The 15,433-nt window shown below is 39.6% G+C and overlaps 1 long non-coding RNA gene across 1 annotated transcript in view; it reads right to left on the bottom strand.

The window, feature by feature from the left end:
• Nucleotides 1-9,390, bottom strand: part of LOC111825573 — a 50,200-nt gene extending 40,810 nt beyond the window's left edge. The window contains exon 1 of the long non-coding RNA XR_002828763.1: nucleotides 9,158-9,390. This is a non-coding gene — a long non-coding RNA (uncharacterized LOC111825573). The remainder of the gene's footprint in view (nucleotides 1-9,157) is intronic.
• Nucleotides 9,391-15,433: the final 6,043 nt, after the last annotated feature.

The following is a 15,433-nucleotide window of genomic DNA, read 5'->3' as shown; positions in this document are numbered from 1 at the left end:
TCTGCAGACAACCATGCTGATGTATTAAACACTCCCCAGCAAAGAGCGTCAAGTTCCCAGGGCAGAGCCTCAGGCTGGCCAACCATCAGTTCCAGGAAACGTCACTTCCTGGGAAGCTTTCCTTGACCTGAGATGGGGCTTTACACTGAAGAGTCCACATTACTGTTGTTATACTTGAGTTCTTGTCATACATCTTTACAAGTAGTACGTTGGCACATGATGTATGCTGTGCAAAGCATTTTTTACAAGCATTATGCGCTGACAAGGGAATATCAGGAAGTCTCTCTTTCTAATTATATATGTAATAAAATTTGAAATTATGGATTTCATAATTATGAAAACTATGTAACCACATGTAAGGGGTGTACCCATTATATTAAGTTTATGAGCAGAAAGCCATGCTAAGTAAGAGAAGACTACAACCACACAATCAAATGTCGCCTTTTGAACACCTGAGTTTGACAAAGTTAGTTTGGTCATAGCAATCACAGTCATGGTTGTTAAGAGCTGAGGACAGAACCAAGGGCCATGCCCCAGCAGACAATTATTTTATGGATGTAAAAAAGAGATCAAAGGGAATGAGAAAATACCAAGCAGGGAATCAGAGGAAATGAAATCAGGAATTAGGAGTTCATCAAGAATCAAATGCAATATAGTAAGAATTGAAAATGGGCCACTCTATCTGCTATATCTGAAGTCCTTAGTGACTTCTTAAAGAGCAATTTGAGTAGAGTTGTGAGCCAAGTTCAATTGCAATGTCTGGACAGTTCAGCCCCTGCCCATTCACTTCAGGTGTGCATGGGTGCCAGGTAGGGTGGTCATATTCTATGTACATCAGTCCTGGTCTTGTGGAATTCTACCCTAACTATAATTTCCTAGACCATGAACCAGGTTAATAAATGCATTTTACACACTGTAAAACCTCATGTGTGCATGCATCCACCCATACACACACACAAATCCTAGGACAAAATTTTCACTAAGTAATACCAGTGCTTACTGTATGCCATATATGTTGAATTTTGTTTCTACTCTATTCTAGTTCATTAAAAACACAATGATCATGACCAACCAAAATGATTCCACAACCACAAACTGGGATGCTTGCTATTAATATTTGAGAAGCAGATGCCTGGAGTGAGGGAAGGAGGGCCAGCAGCACACACTGACCTTCCTTGAGCTTTCTGCTGAATTATTCAGGGATGTTACAGAGCTGGGGTGTGAAGGCGCCCATCCTCAAAGGAGGCTTGGCAGCACTGAGAACCCAGGGCAGTCACTCCCTGTTGCTGGAACTTCAGGTCTTGGTGAGGGGAAGACAAGAGGAAGAGGGAGAGGGAAGTGGGTGGCTAGGTCAGTGGGAGAAGCTGGGCTCCACGGGGTATTCCAGGTCCCAGTGCTGCAGGAAAGAGAAAATGATAACCAGGGATCTCCAACCCCAAGATTCTATTCCTTGCAGGGGCCTCCCCATTAATCTATAGACATTAACTGAAGCCGTGGGACCCAGCCTTCTCTTGAGGGTGTAATTACCTAAGGACGGAGTGATTGTAGTGAAGGGGCAGATAGAGAGGTTGTGGAAACATGGAGGAGCAGGTAGGACATAATTTCTCTCCTTTCCTTACCCTTTCCTACCTTCAGTCTGCTCTTGCAAACATGCCACTGATTGTGTTGCTGTCTACTTTTCCTCAGTGCCACAGGCAAAGTTGGCAAAACGCACGATTCTCCCAGGAACTGAAACACAAAGACCACATAGCTTCTCCACCCACTCTTTGGGGTTAGGAGAATGCCTGCTTCCTGTGACTCCCTCCACACCCTTGACCAAGCCCCACTGTATCTTAGGAGAAAGTATGCAATGTACACGATGTGCATTTAGTGGGTGCATACTAGGTATTCAAGGGGGTGTTTTTTCACATTTCCCTAAAGCTACCTCTTATGCTACCAGAGTTCAAAAAACGAATGCACATGGAGATGGAGTAGAGCATCCCAGGACATCACAACGCATGAGGTCTCTTTCCTCTTCCCTGCTAGGGCACACACATGCACAGTGCACGCTCAGGCACTCCCTGGCACATGTCCACTTGGGGCTGCCCTGTTCCAAGTTCCACACTTTGCAGCTTCATTGTTCTCTTGGCTTCTTTTCTTCTCTCTTTGCTTCCAGCTGACCTGGCAGTGAACCCAGGGTTGAATCCTTTGGCCATTTTCTATTTAGTATTCTATCCTGGTCTCTCCTTGGTTACTCTGCTTCTGGTGGAGAAGTTCCCACTGAAAGAGAAGTGCAGTGAAACAGGGGCAGCAGAGAAAGGATGTTGACGAACAAAGACACATCACTTCACGGTCTTGCTCAGAACCAAACTGTTCTCCCTCCAACCTGTCCAAACGCAAGTAGAGATATTTTTGTTCGTACCAAATACAAAATCCTTTGGCAGAACCACTGACCACAGAAGTCACAATTAAGTCAGCCAAATCTCTGCTCTTTAAGTCAGAAATAAGGCCCAGGATTTTTCACTTTTTAAATTTTTTCTCAAAGTAAATATTTCAAAGAACACGTCAATAAGATTAGATGATTCCCAAATGGAGGTCAGATATGCTCAAATGTGCCATCCCTTGCATAGCTATAAGTAAAGGAATTTTAGAAAATAAAACCCTCCACACACTTTAAATTTGACATAAATATCTATTTCGTGGAGAAATTGTAATGCTAAGCACAGAATCTAACATAATAGGTAACATTAGTTGAGCATTTACATCACAATACAAGAGAAGCTATTAGCTCCATTTTCTAAGGAAGAAATGGAGAGATACAGAGGCTAATTTGTCCAGAAAATCAGGTAGTGAGTGGCAGGTCCAAGATGTAAACCTGGTTCATCTTGCCAATCTGCATGCTTATCTACAGAAATATATCCTCTCAGCATTTAACACCCAACTCTAAAGAGCTAAAAAAAGAGCCGCTGCTTACTATCGGTTTTATAATTATTGTCTTACAGTGTTGGCTTGTAAGCAGAATAGAATGAATTGAACAGTTGTATCAAAAACAACCAGATACTATCTATCGGGAGGAAAGCAGATGAAAATGCAAAGGCAATCATCTAAATTAACTCCCCAAGCCATAGGATAAAACTAACTTCACTGGGAGGCTTAGAAAAATTGCTTTTTCCATTAACAAATGGAGGGGAAATGACAGAAATGGGCCAGACTGCCTTGTTTGGAGAAAACATCTCTTCTGGTGGAACACTGTCTGCACAAGTCCAAACCAGTATTCCCACCGGGCGTCAGACACGTCATCAGTTTATCATTGTAGCCATCAATGGGTTTGTTGGGTGGCAAAAGAAAACTCATTTGAGTTTTCTACGTGTAGGCAAGGATAAGGGATCTAATGGGAATGTGCTGTCGGTATTTTATTTGTGGGCCCAGCAAAAGAATCTAGGGCAGTGGTTCTCAACCTTGGCTGCACATTAGAATCACCTGGGAATCTTTTTAAAATCCTGATTTCTGGGCCTCATCCTCCGGAAATTCTGTTTCTTTGTTACTAATGTTGTGGCCCCACCCCAGAACAAAGAAACAGAATTTCCAGAGGATAAGGCCCAGAAATCAGGATTTTAAAAAGATTCCCAGGTGATTCTAATGTGCAGCCAAGGTTGAGAACCACTGATCTAGGGGCTCTGTCTGTTATCCTTCGGCTTTATCTTTTCTCTCACCTGAAAACTTTGATGTCAAATATATTATCAATTTCCAAACAGTTCTGATAACCAAGCAACATACACGTGAAGGATTCAGTTTATAAGAAATAGACACATGGCCTATTTCTAGGGGGAAAAAAGTGATTTTACTGGGATTAGACAGTCAGCAAAGGATATGGTTTCTTAGAAACTTTCCTTTCTCACACACAAATGCAACATAAAAGGGATTCAAACAAAGGGATCGAGAGTCGCTAAATAAAGAAATCTTCCCAATAATCAAATCCTATGCCAAAGATGACATATCCTTTAATATCTGTCCTCAGAGACAACCTTTTGTCTCATATCATGAATGCAAACTTGAAGCCACGCAGAGATAAAAGCACTTCCAACCACTTTGCTTTTGAATTCATAATACAAGTTTAAGGCATCTAGATTAGATTCAAGGGTCTTCTATACAGTTTTCCTTTTTGCCAGTGCTGTTAGGAAATATTCTGGTGGAAACTTTGGCTATTCTATATCTTCTGCTGCATTTTAATTAGAGATGTGACCAGTCAAAAGTCTATGGAAGGGGTCCTCAAACTTTTTAAACAGGGGGCCAGTTCACTGTCCCTCAGACCGTTGGAGGGCAGGACTATAGTTTAAAAAAAAAAACTATGAACAAATTCCTATGCACACTGCACATATCTTATTTTGAAGTAAAAAAACAAAACGGGAACAAATACAATATTTGTATTTGCATGTGGCCCGCGGGCCGTAGTTTGAGGACCCCTGGTCTATGGAATGTGGGATTAAACAGCACACCTGTCCTGTTCCCAACCTTGCAGGTGAGTGTCTTATGGGTGAGTGTGTTCAGAATTGGTTTCATTACACCTACAAATGGCCATGCTTACTTTGCATCAGAGGTAAACATCTTACCTCTGTTTTCAGATTGGTTGGAATACTGAGCAAGATCTAGAAAACCACTTAACTAGATGTGATCCCAGGTTTCTGAAATTTCCCAAGCTTTTAAAACATTGTTATTGATTTTTGAGAGAAAGAACGGGAGAGGGAGAAGAAAGATAAAAACGCCGATGTGAGAGAGAAACATGGGTTAGCTGCCTCCTGGACGCACCCTACCAGGGATCGATCCTGCAACCTGGGCATGTGCCCTGAGGGAATCAAACCGGCAACCTTTTCGTGCACAGGATGGTGCCCAAGCAACTAAGCCACACCAGCCAGGGTGAAGTTTCCCAAGCTTCAATCTCACTCTTCACCTCTGGCTCCCTTAGGCATTCTCACAGGGACAATATTCAGTGGAGAGCCAGTGCCTAGCACATCCAAAGTGCTCTTTATATGTTTGCTCAATAAATACAGGGATGAGTATATATTATATTTCATAGTAACTTTTATTTTTGCATTATAAATTTTAAAAACTACTTTTACTGTAAAAGAAATCCAATATTTAGAAAATCACCCAGGATAAAGTTATAGCTTAGTGAACTACCCACCACTCAGGTACAAAATAGACCTTTAAGAACCCTTCCATGTGTCCCTCAAAAACCCCCTGCACCCTGACTTTTGTGGCAGTAACTTCTTGCAAATCTTTATGATTTATTCACCCAACTATGATCTCTACATGTTATTCATTAGGCTTGCCTATTTAAAATAAATTAATTTATCTTTTAAGTCTCTTTTAAGTTATATTACTTTGCTCATCTCTTTATTTCCCTGTTAATTAAACTATTGAGAAAATCTGAGATACATATAAAGTCTCCCCTAACAGAATCTCCAGTTTTAAAAGAAATTAATGAATACATGGGAACACTTCTCCTTAGTACACGTCTCCCTTGCTCTAACTTTCTCTTTTCCCCTTCTCACCTCTGGTGAGTAAACATTTAAATGATTTTTAATTCCAGATCAGTAGTACTTTAAAACAGAGTTGATCCTTCTTGGAAGTGTTTGTACAAAATGCAAAAAGTAATTACTATTATTTACTAAATACTAACTGCTTTCAAATCAGATGGATTTACAAATTTTGGTTGTGAAATTTTAAACGAGCAGCGATAATTGGGCCTTAAACCTACAATTGTTTTCTTGTTTGTAAAAGCACCAAACTGGTGAACTTTTTGATGACAGAACCTGCTTCCTTTCATTTGATGATTATGAATACAGGCAAGTAATTTTTAGAAGTTTTGATAATGCATTTTACTTGTGAATTGAAAATAGTGGTAAACTAATTGATTCCAATTATAGCTTTCTTTTGCTAAGCTAAACTACTTGACTTGGAAACTATATTATTCCATAATTTCTATTGACCTGCCCATGGAAAAAAGAACATACTCTTAAGATATGAAACACCTTTTTGTTGATATGAAATGTATAGCTTGTAATGTGATCACACAGATTCAGGGCAGGTTGAAGTGATGTAGAGACAGATCTCAGAGACTGAAGAATGACCTGTTAAATATTTATTTTCAAGTTAGGCACACTTTTCTTCTACAAATCTCTTGGGTAAGCCTTCTTACAAGAAAGCTAAACTGGATCAACAGGAATCTAGATAGTAAGGGTGGGGTGACTGGGGACAGATGGTATTGATATGGACTCCATAATCTTTTTAATTCACTAAAATGGAAGTTCATCATCATCACTATTATCATCACTATTTTAGCTATAATTATTGAGCATATTCTAGGCACTTTACCTACATGTTTCATTTAATTCTCACCATAGCCATATGTGGTAGGTATTTTCCTTATCCTAATTCTACAGATGAACACATGGTAAATATTGATTGTGTTAAGAACTTTACACATATTAACTCACTTAACCCTTATTATAACCTGGTAGTTTTATTTTACAGATGATTTTTTTTTTACTGAAATGTAGAGAGACTGTCACGTGTCCAGTTTTACATTGTGTAACAGCCAGGCTTCCAACCCAGTTGGGTCTAAATGCCTCCAGAGAATGAGCCAGTAAGTCTCAAGGCCCCTGAATGAAACTCTGATATAGCCTTCAAACAAGCCTTGCCTTGGGGATTTTCCTATTTGTTAACAACACAACTTTAAGAGCACTGACTGTGAAGGACTAAGGAATATAGAGGGCTTTCAGTTACTACTTCTGGTAAGTAGGCCCTATCAAAATGCCATGGACGGTGAACACACACCTAATCAAGCAATTTTTAAGTCAGGCCCATGTTGGTTTACTAGAGAATGTGTTCTTTTCAGAGTTACATATTGTTCTAAAATGTCTTCTGTCCTGTTGCAAATTTCAGCTTACTCTTGTCAAGTTTCCTGATTGCTGATTATCTCCATGACCGTCTCAAGGCATGTGTGTGCCACAGTTCCTACATGGAAGCAGATTTATCTAAGAATGTAATGTTAAGACAGAAAAATGCAGAAAGGGCTACTGTTCTATGGGTGTATCTGTCAGGTTGAAGCATTGAGAATGTCTGGAGAAGGTGCCAACTCTTACCGAGAACAACTGGCCCAGGAATTATGACTTTATTTAGTTAAAATCAGGAGAAAATATCCACAATCAAACCAATCGAGACAACAGAGCTCATGAGAGTGGTTGTGGAAACTCCACTAGGCAAGCTGGTGATACTGTAATCAAATCTGTCATTCGTGTTTCTCTAATTTTGAACAAATCTTTGCTGGATCATTAAGTTTAACTTTCATTGAAATTAAAGTGATAATAAATTAAGGTTCTGTGATTTTCACAGCTTATTCTATATTTTATCAGGTACTTTATTTACAGAGACATGGCCATGTGCTGAGGGATGCCCTGTGGAGGTTACAGGGCTAGACTCAGGTCCCAGCAGGCCATCGGTTATCCGGTTATCCGTGTGACTGACTGTGGGCCATCCATTAACCCCTTTGCACCTGGGTCTCCTCATATGCAAAATAAGAGATTGGACTAGCTGATCTCAGAGCCTCCTTTAGTCTAATTGAATGGACCTTGGTCTTCCAAAGCACAAGACCCATGGCATTTTACCAGATGTTTTCCCCACAGTCCATGTAGTAGTAGTAAATAATTTTCTTTTCCTTCTCTGTTACACTCTTGTACTCAAGAAGCCCTGGAAGCATCTATTCACCTGGGCATATGGCTATTACTAAACGTCCCCTTTGACACAGTGATAAATGGAAACAGCACAACCATTACTCTCTCCTGTACAAAGGTTAGACAAGAGTAGACACAGGCAGAAAGTTCTTAAACTACATACTAAGTAAAACTTAATGTTATCTCCCAATTGAGGTGATCTCAGCCTAGATTCTCAGACAGGCAGGACGGACTCCCAGCCCTGGGCAATTGTGGCTTTCACCCATCTTTCAGAAATTGCTCATTTTCATGGAGCTGGATTCCCTCCTTTCCTGAAGGTGTCATCAAATGCCATAACGTACACGTATCATATTTGCCAAGGATCGCTTAGCAACAGAACCCTATGTTCTGCCAACTTTCCTTTTATGCTGACAACCTAGATTTCACAGAAAGTGTGTTTTCTAGAAGGCTTTACAGATCGGGAAGAGTGACGAAGGAATGCCTCATCACCAACACAGATGGACATTGGCACTGGCTGCCCTGGGGTTTCTGGGCATATTCTAGATGCTATTACAATGGTATGCCACTCAAAAACAACTGATTTTTGATCACTGGCTATTAATCAACTGCAGACTGACGTCACTTATCTCATAAAGCTGATGACAAAGTGCTGTATTTGTGAAGAAATGTCAACTTGACTCCAGCCACACACATTAAAAGCCAGCACAAAACTAATATATCACCAAGGGGGCACTCGTGCATTCGCGATGTTTACTCACCTTATGCAAAAAAGAAGCCACATTATCTTACAGGGGAAATATTCATTGTAAGAACTAGATTTGTCCTGGGGGGGGGGAGGGAGGAGGTGAAGGATAAAGTACAGTATCTGACACATTTTTCATCTTAGTTCTTCCACTTACCTTTACTGGTGCTGTATGGGGATAGGAGGCGACTATTGTATGAAACATTACAAAGTAAGAAAGTATTAGTACCTATGTTTGAATGTAATAAGTGCTCCCCTTTAAATGGCAGGCCCTTATGAAATGATTTAATATATATGATTTTAAAAGAGTAATTATGGCAATATCAAAGAACATAATAGATAGAATACTGTTCTTCCTTCTATGAAAGTCGCTGTTTCTCACTCATTATCCTACCTACTAATCTTACAGATACTATATATAGTTAATTAATTTTTCCTCATGTTTCTTCATGAGATTATTAGGTGATGATGAGAAAAAAAAGATGATATTGTTCTTTTTTATCATACAAGTCATACCTAAATGTGGGTTCAAATTAACCATAGGAGAATTGTTCTAAAATTATACACCAATTTTTCAGAATTCCTCACATCTGCCATTACAATAAATGAACAGAGGTTTCCACAGGTAACTTTCCAGACCAATTAAAAACTTTCCCACACTTCTCTTTCGTGGTACATAGGACGAACTGATTAAATGACTTACTTTACACTCAGGTGATCTGAGATTGAAATTAATTAACCGATGGCACTTCCACAGCCAGTTGATGGGCAAGCTGAAGCTGGACTTCTTTTTCTCTTCGATGTATGCACTAAAGACAGGCCATTTCTCCAGTGTTTCCTGGTACCTATTTGTTTTGATACTCATTCATGCGACATATACTTATGGGGCATGCGCCATGTGCCAAACTTTAGGCTGAGGCAGGAATGTGGTGAAGAGGCAAGCTCTCCTGGATCATTCTACTGGGTGCAGGGCAGGATGTCGCCACTCCAAACAGCCCATGAGTGAATGAGTACATGAGGTAAATTCAGAGTGGCAAGGGCTAGGAGAAGACAAACAGCATAACATTGCTGTTGCAACTCTCCCCTTGCAAAGCGTGTCACAGCTTGTATTGTTTATGAGCTCTGAGAAAGAGTTTCACCAAATGGCTTTCTGTTCCTCCACGTTGTGGGGTGGACACCTTGGAGGCATGTGTTTGCATCTGCACACGCTCCTGGGTGCCATCGGAATTCTCTACGTGGTTGCATTGGGTCCGTCCTAGAACACGAAGAACCCCACTCACATGAGTTGATTTTGTGAGCCCTGTAGCTTTTTACCTCTCCTCTTCTTTTGAAAAAGATAAACACAAAAGTTTTCTCTCAATACATCTTACAAGGAAGGCATTGTGAAAAGTGACATGATGCACATATGGAATCTGCAAATGACGAGGACTGATTATGACACTGAAGCCATACACTCTAATAGACAAAGGTCGTAGAAACCTGGGAATGGCCATGACAGAGTTGAAAGAGCTTGTTTTATTTTTTAAAATGGACCAGAAAGTGTTGAGGGTTGATAGAATCACACTGGATATTCCCAGTTATCAATTAATCTCAGTTTGTTGGCGAAGAAAGCAAATTGGAACAGTGAAAAAAGAAGTGATTTCAGCAAAATTTACCTGATTTTAGTAGAAAATTCCCTTGCAAATGGCAAAGGACACAAAAGTTTTTTTGATTATTTCAGCCATTATTCTTGAATTATTAATTAAATGCCTATAGTGTTCATCGTTATTTAGGAGGTGTTATGAGAGATAATAGAGAAGGAAAAGATAGAATATTTATTTAGTTTACAATATAGTATATAGGGTCTATATACTATATCAGGAGGTTTGGGGTTCATGCACTTCCCAAAAATTGGCTCCAAGACCTGGTGAGTTGGAGTCTCAGGTTCTCAGAGGCAGGGGCAGCATTAGCTCTAGAGGCAGTGAAGAGAGCTGGTCCTCAAGCCCCAGAAGTCTCCTCCCTTTTCTGTTCACACTGTGCAGGTGGGCAGTTTGTACCCATATGGAAGTGGAGAGTAAGGTGTGAACCTTACGAGGCTCCAGACTTCAGAGAATCCCACCTGAGCTTAGAATATAACAATAGGAGAGGCTCAAACTGCCAACTCAGGCCATCTACTGCTGGGTCTAGGATGTGCCTCTGAAGATGGATGCAGAGAGAATTTGATAGAGCTGGTACACCAGCCAACTCTAACATGATAACATTTTGGGTGGTAAAATGGTGATACTCTAATTCTGTCATTAGTGGGGCATTTTTCATTCATAAATCAGAAAACTTTTATAGAATGAAACTTTTTCTCATCAAATCTGATGACTGTGTTCATTTAGAAAAGGCAAAATAAATGCTTGAGTTTTCCCATTTGAGTTAGTTGTTTCTCTCGCATCTTCTAAACAGACAAAGCCAGTGAGATTTTTTAAAATTTAATATCATTATGAACCAATGGATTTAAATATTTCTGATGCATTTTGATACAGTTATTATTATTGATGTTCAGAGTGTCCATTGGCCAGTGGGGATTACTTCAAGTAGACTCCTGAGTCTTTCTGCATTTCCCCAGTAATCTTTGTCATGATAGTTACCATGCTGTGAGGAGGCCTGAACTAACCCATTTAATGACTCTATGTGGAGAAGCCCCAAGACTTACATCAAGAGATGCCCAGCTGCCCCCAGCAACTCCATTTTCTGCTCCAACTTCAAATAGCATCTGACTATAAGCCTGAGAGACTCTCAGCTCACATTGTCCAGCTGAGCCCTTCAGCTGATTCACAGAATTTCTGAGCCACCGAAACTGAAAGATATGAAATGATTACTGTTATTTCAAGTAACTTAGTTGTCTGACAGTTTTTATAAACTAACAAATAACCAAAACAGAATGTATTAAATATGTGTGTGCACACACATATGTAAACATGGAAAATTAAGTCACTATCTATAGAAAAGGCTATCTATAATTGGACATAGAGCAAAAAGAATGAGGTCAAGAGGCTTAGAGCTAAGCTTCTTTGTCTATACTATATTTTGTAGATGTAATTTTGGAAATATGTAAATGTTTTATATAATTATACATAATTTTAAAAATCAGTACCTAAAAACTAAAATGAAATGGGATAAATTAACCTAACTGTGGATTATTATGGTGGCTTAATCACACAGGAGAGTTACTTCAAGTGATATACAGCATAATAATTTCACACTGCCTTCTCAGTGGCATATAGTGCAAGGACAAAAAGAATTTTAAAAAAACCTACAAAATAAAACATAAAAATCTTGTTATTTTCAGAATCATATTATTAGTAATAATATTGATATCATTGTCTAAAAGAATTATTATACAATGTCAATATATAATAAATAAGTAATTATGTTTCCTTCAGAAATCAATATTGATAATATAAAAAAGTCTAAAAAGAAGTTGTCTTGTTGCTTGAAATCCAAAAACTCACCTGCTAGGTCAAATGAACCAGTTCTGTTTCCTGAGTTGCAAACCCTCCCATCACATTTCAAGAATGGTAGGCAGGGGAGTGGGGAATCCAGAATATACTTTAACTCCTGCTGGCGAGTGTGTTGATGAGACAACAATTCTGTTCTCTTGCTACTTCTCCAATATTTGACAGTGACAGCGTCAGGAGAGAATGGGAGTATGTGTGTGTGGGGGGGTGGTGGGGGGGAGGACAGGAGGGACATGGAGAAAGGGAAAGCAGGGAGGAAAGAGGGAAGGAGAGAAACAAGGAGGAAAAGATAGAGAAAAGAAAGGGAGAGAGGGAGGGAGGGAAGTAAGGAGAAAAGGAAGAAAGAGTGGAAGGGAAGGAGGGAAGGAAAAGGAACACATAAGAAAAAAATAAAAATAAGTAAATAAGCAAGTTACTTTTGGATTCAGTATCAATGTAAGCCACTTTAATGGCACCAAGGATTGCACACCCCTACTCAATGTACAGTTCTGTTCAAATCTCAGAATTTCAAACAATAAGAAACATAGCACCTTCTAGAGAGCTTGAATCAATTTTATCCTCATCCCAGATGTTTAAGATAAAGTTTAGCACCCACTTCCTATTCCTTCCCAAAAGTTAACTGTAAGGCTATGACAGTATCTCAAAAACTGACCACAGGGGTTAGAGATGATTCTAGCTACACTCTAATGATAGTGCTTCCACTGGCTATGGGGAATGGGTTACATGCCTAGGCAATCTCTTTTTATTTCGCTCTTCATTTTTAATAAAGATTGGCATAGTCTACTGTCTTTGAAGGGAAAACAAGCCTTACAAGATTGAAATAATGATTTGCTTGTGTTTATAATACCTTTGCTCCACAGAGTTGAATTTCATACAAGCTTTGTGCAATGGGCTCCCTGTATTCCTGCGGCCAGGATCCCAGGGCTCTCTTCTTGAGTGACAACTGATCCTTGGTCTGGGCTCACATAAGAAATTCAGTTGTTAGGCACATCACTGCTCAATAGTCAGAGTGGAGAAACCAATGCTTTTCACCATCTACCTACACAAGATTGTAGGGGCAGAGAGCAGAGTTGCCAAACCACAACATGACGTCCATGTTTTTATTTTTTTTTCATGGCTTGTATTTCAAGGAGTCAGAATTTATTGGGCACATCTATGGGTCCAGCATGAAAGAATTGCAACAACAAACAGGCACAGATCTGGGATAAATATTTTGATCAAGGAGAGACTTTCATTCACTTTCTTTGGCAATGTCCAACAGGTTGTTTTTTTATTACTCATCTTGAACCATTGGGGATTGTTTTCTAAGTTCCTGTACTAGTTACCGTAGAACTGGCTGAAATATGCCTCTACCTTTAAAAAAAAAGGAGAGGGGGAGATTCAGGACAGCAATTAAAGGAACACTGAAGGCTGTACAGATCGTCCAGGGGTGGAAGAAATGTGATCTCCCTAGCATTCCTGAATTCCTGCCTGACCTCTATATTCTGTTAAACTGACCTGAGGCCAGTTCTGCCAGGATATCACTTGAGAACTTTTCTAGTCTATTCCTGTAAATACTTCAGAGGTAAGGACTTCTATTATAATACCCTTTCTTAATGAAAGAGTAGTTTAAGCAATCTTGGGCAAAACCATGCCTCTTCATATTCTACTTTTGAAATGATGCATGTACTTATTCCAACCCATTTCCTGGACTAAGGTGATGAAGATCTTTGTTTCCTTTGAGTAAATACGTTTTCTTTCCATCACTACACAAACACTCATTAATATTTACAATATTCTGGAGCACCCTTTCTGAGCCACACGCTTTCGTTTTCTTTAACCTTTCATTCTCCACATGAAATAGATGTTAAAGATTATTTCTCTTCCAAATGAACACCTGTAACATATCTCCAAGCATCTTGTACGATTTGGAAAGAGAAAGTAGTATAATAATTAGCATTGCAAAAATTTCCATTCTTGTTCCTGTTTATTAAGCAAATGTTCTTGGAAAGGCCCTTAAATTGTAATTTGTGATGCATATAGATACATATTCTTGGAATTTTACTCAGACTTTTCTGCATAATTTGCAATGCCTTCAGACACTTACATTTGCATTTAGCTACTCTTCTGAAGATTAATAGAACTAGCAAAATTAATTAAATTATGAACAATTTAAATATAGAATTTTGAACATACATGCCCATTATTTTCCTTTACATTTTTCTCAGCTATCATTTGGCCTGAAGCCTCAAGATTTGAGGAAAGGGAGAAAAAAATCTAAATTACAAAATAGTTTGTATCTTGGTTTTTATCCCTTCCCTCCTTGTCCCTTCAGCGTATAGACTGAGTTCTGCCCCCACCCCCCCGACCCCCACCCCCCCTTAGTTTATCGATAGTGGTCAGAATGGCTCTTAAAGGGCAGCACTTGTAGGGATACTAGGAGTTAAGACTGACAGGTTTGGGCTGGGCCCTCTGCTGCAAGGAGGAACAAGGAAACTGCTTCCCAAGTATGTCACCAATCCCAGTGTAACTAGCCTTCAGGGAAGCAATGAACTCTCCAGTCTTGAGAGATGAGAACAAACTTGTTTGCTGATCAAATGAAACTTAGCACGATGTATCTTCTTTTTTCAGTCTGTGGTGAAACCTTTCTTAATAAGTAAAAATTTGTGACTATCACTGAATCTCCATTTGATGATGAATAATTGTACAATGCCCATAGTTCTTCTGAACTTCACATCTGATAGTGTAACACACAGAGCAGTGTTTCCCTAAGTGAGATCCCTGGGCCAACCACCTCAGCACAGCCTGGAGAGATATTTCAGAATTCCACCAAAGAAACAATAAATCAGAATTGTATAGGATAAAAATGGTAAATTGCATTTTAACAAATCTGCGATAATTCTGATACATACTGAACAAGTGACTAATTTTAACCATAGCATAAGGAACTATGTGTAGTATAATATAAGGAAACTATGATATAAGCGTTATCATTGTAACTGGCTAATTTATTAATGTTAATAATAGAGAAAGGGTAAAGGGAAGGCCAGACATCATAAGGATGGTCATCTGGGAAGCTTCACCAGGAAGCTACAGCTTCAAGCTCCCCAGGGAAACACCAGTCCATCCCCCGTAGATCACTGAGGGAAGGGATAGAACAAAGGGGAGATGGAAGCATGGGCAGTGACATAGGGAAGGTGCTTGCCTCTTCGTCTAACCTGGGGAAAAGATCATTGCCTAGGAGGGTGGAGCCATTATAAACATCTATAATCTTGGAAGATTAAAATCCCCAGACAAAGAGTTCCCCTCTTCTTCTTTCTCTCTCTCTCTCTATTTTATTTTTGTTTTTGTTTTTGTTTATTCTATTGATTTCAGAGAGGAAGGGAGAGGGAGAGAGAGACAGAAACATCAATAATGAGAGAGAATCAGTGATTGGCTGCCTCCTGCATGCCTCCCAGGCATGAGTGGCAACTGGGGAAGGGGGTGGAGGATCAAACCCTGACCTCTTGGTTCAT

Source organism: Myotis lucifugus, unplaced genomic scaffold, assembly GCF_000147115.1.
Source record: "Myotis lucifugus unplaced genomic scaffold, Myoluc2.0 scaffold_33, whole genome shotgun sequence".
Classification (NCBI taxonomy): domain Eukaryota; kingdom Metazoa; phylum Chordata; class Mammalia; order Chiroptera; family Vespertilionidae; genus Myotis; species Myotis lucifugus.
This window is presented reverse-complemented; position numbering and strand designations above follow the sequence as displayed.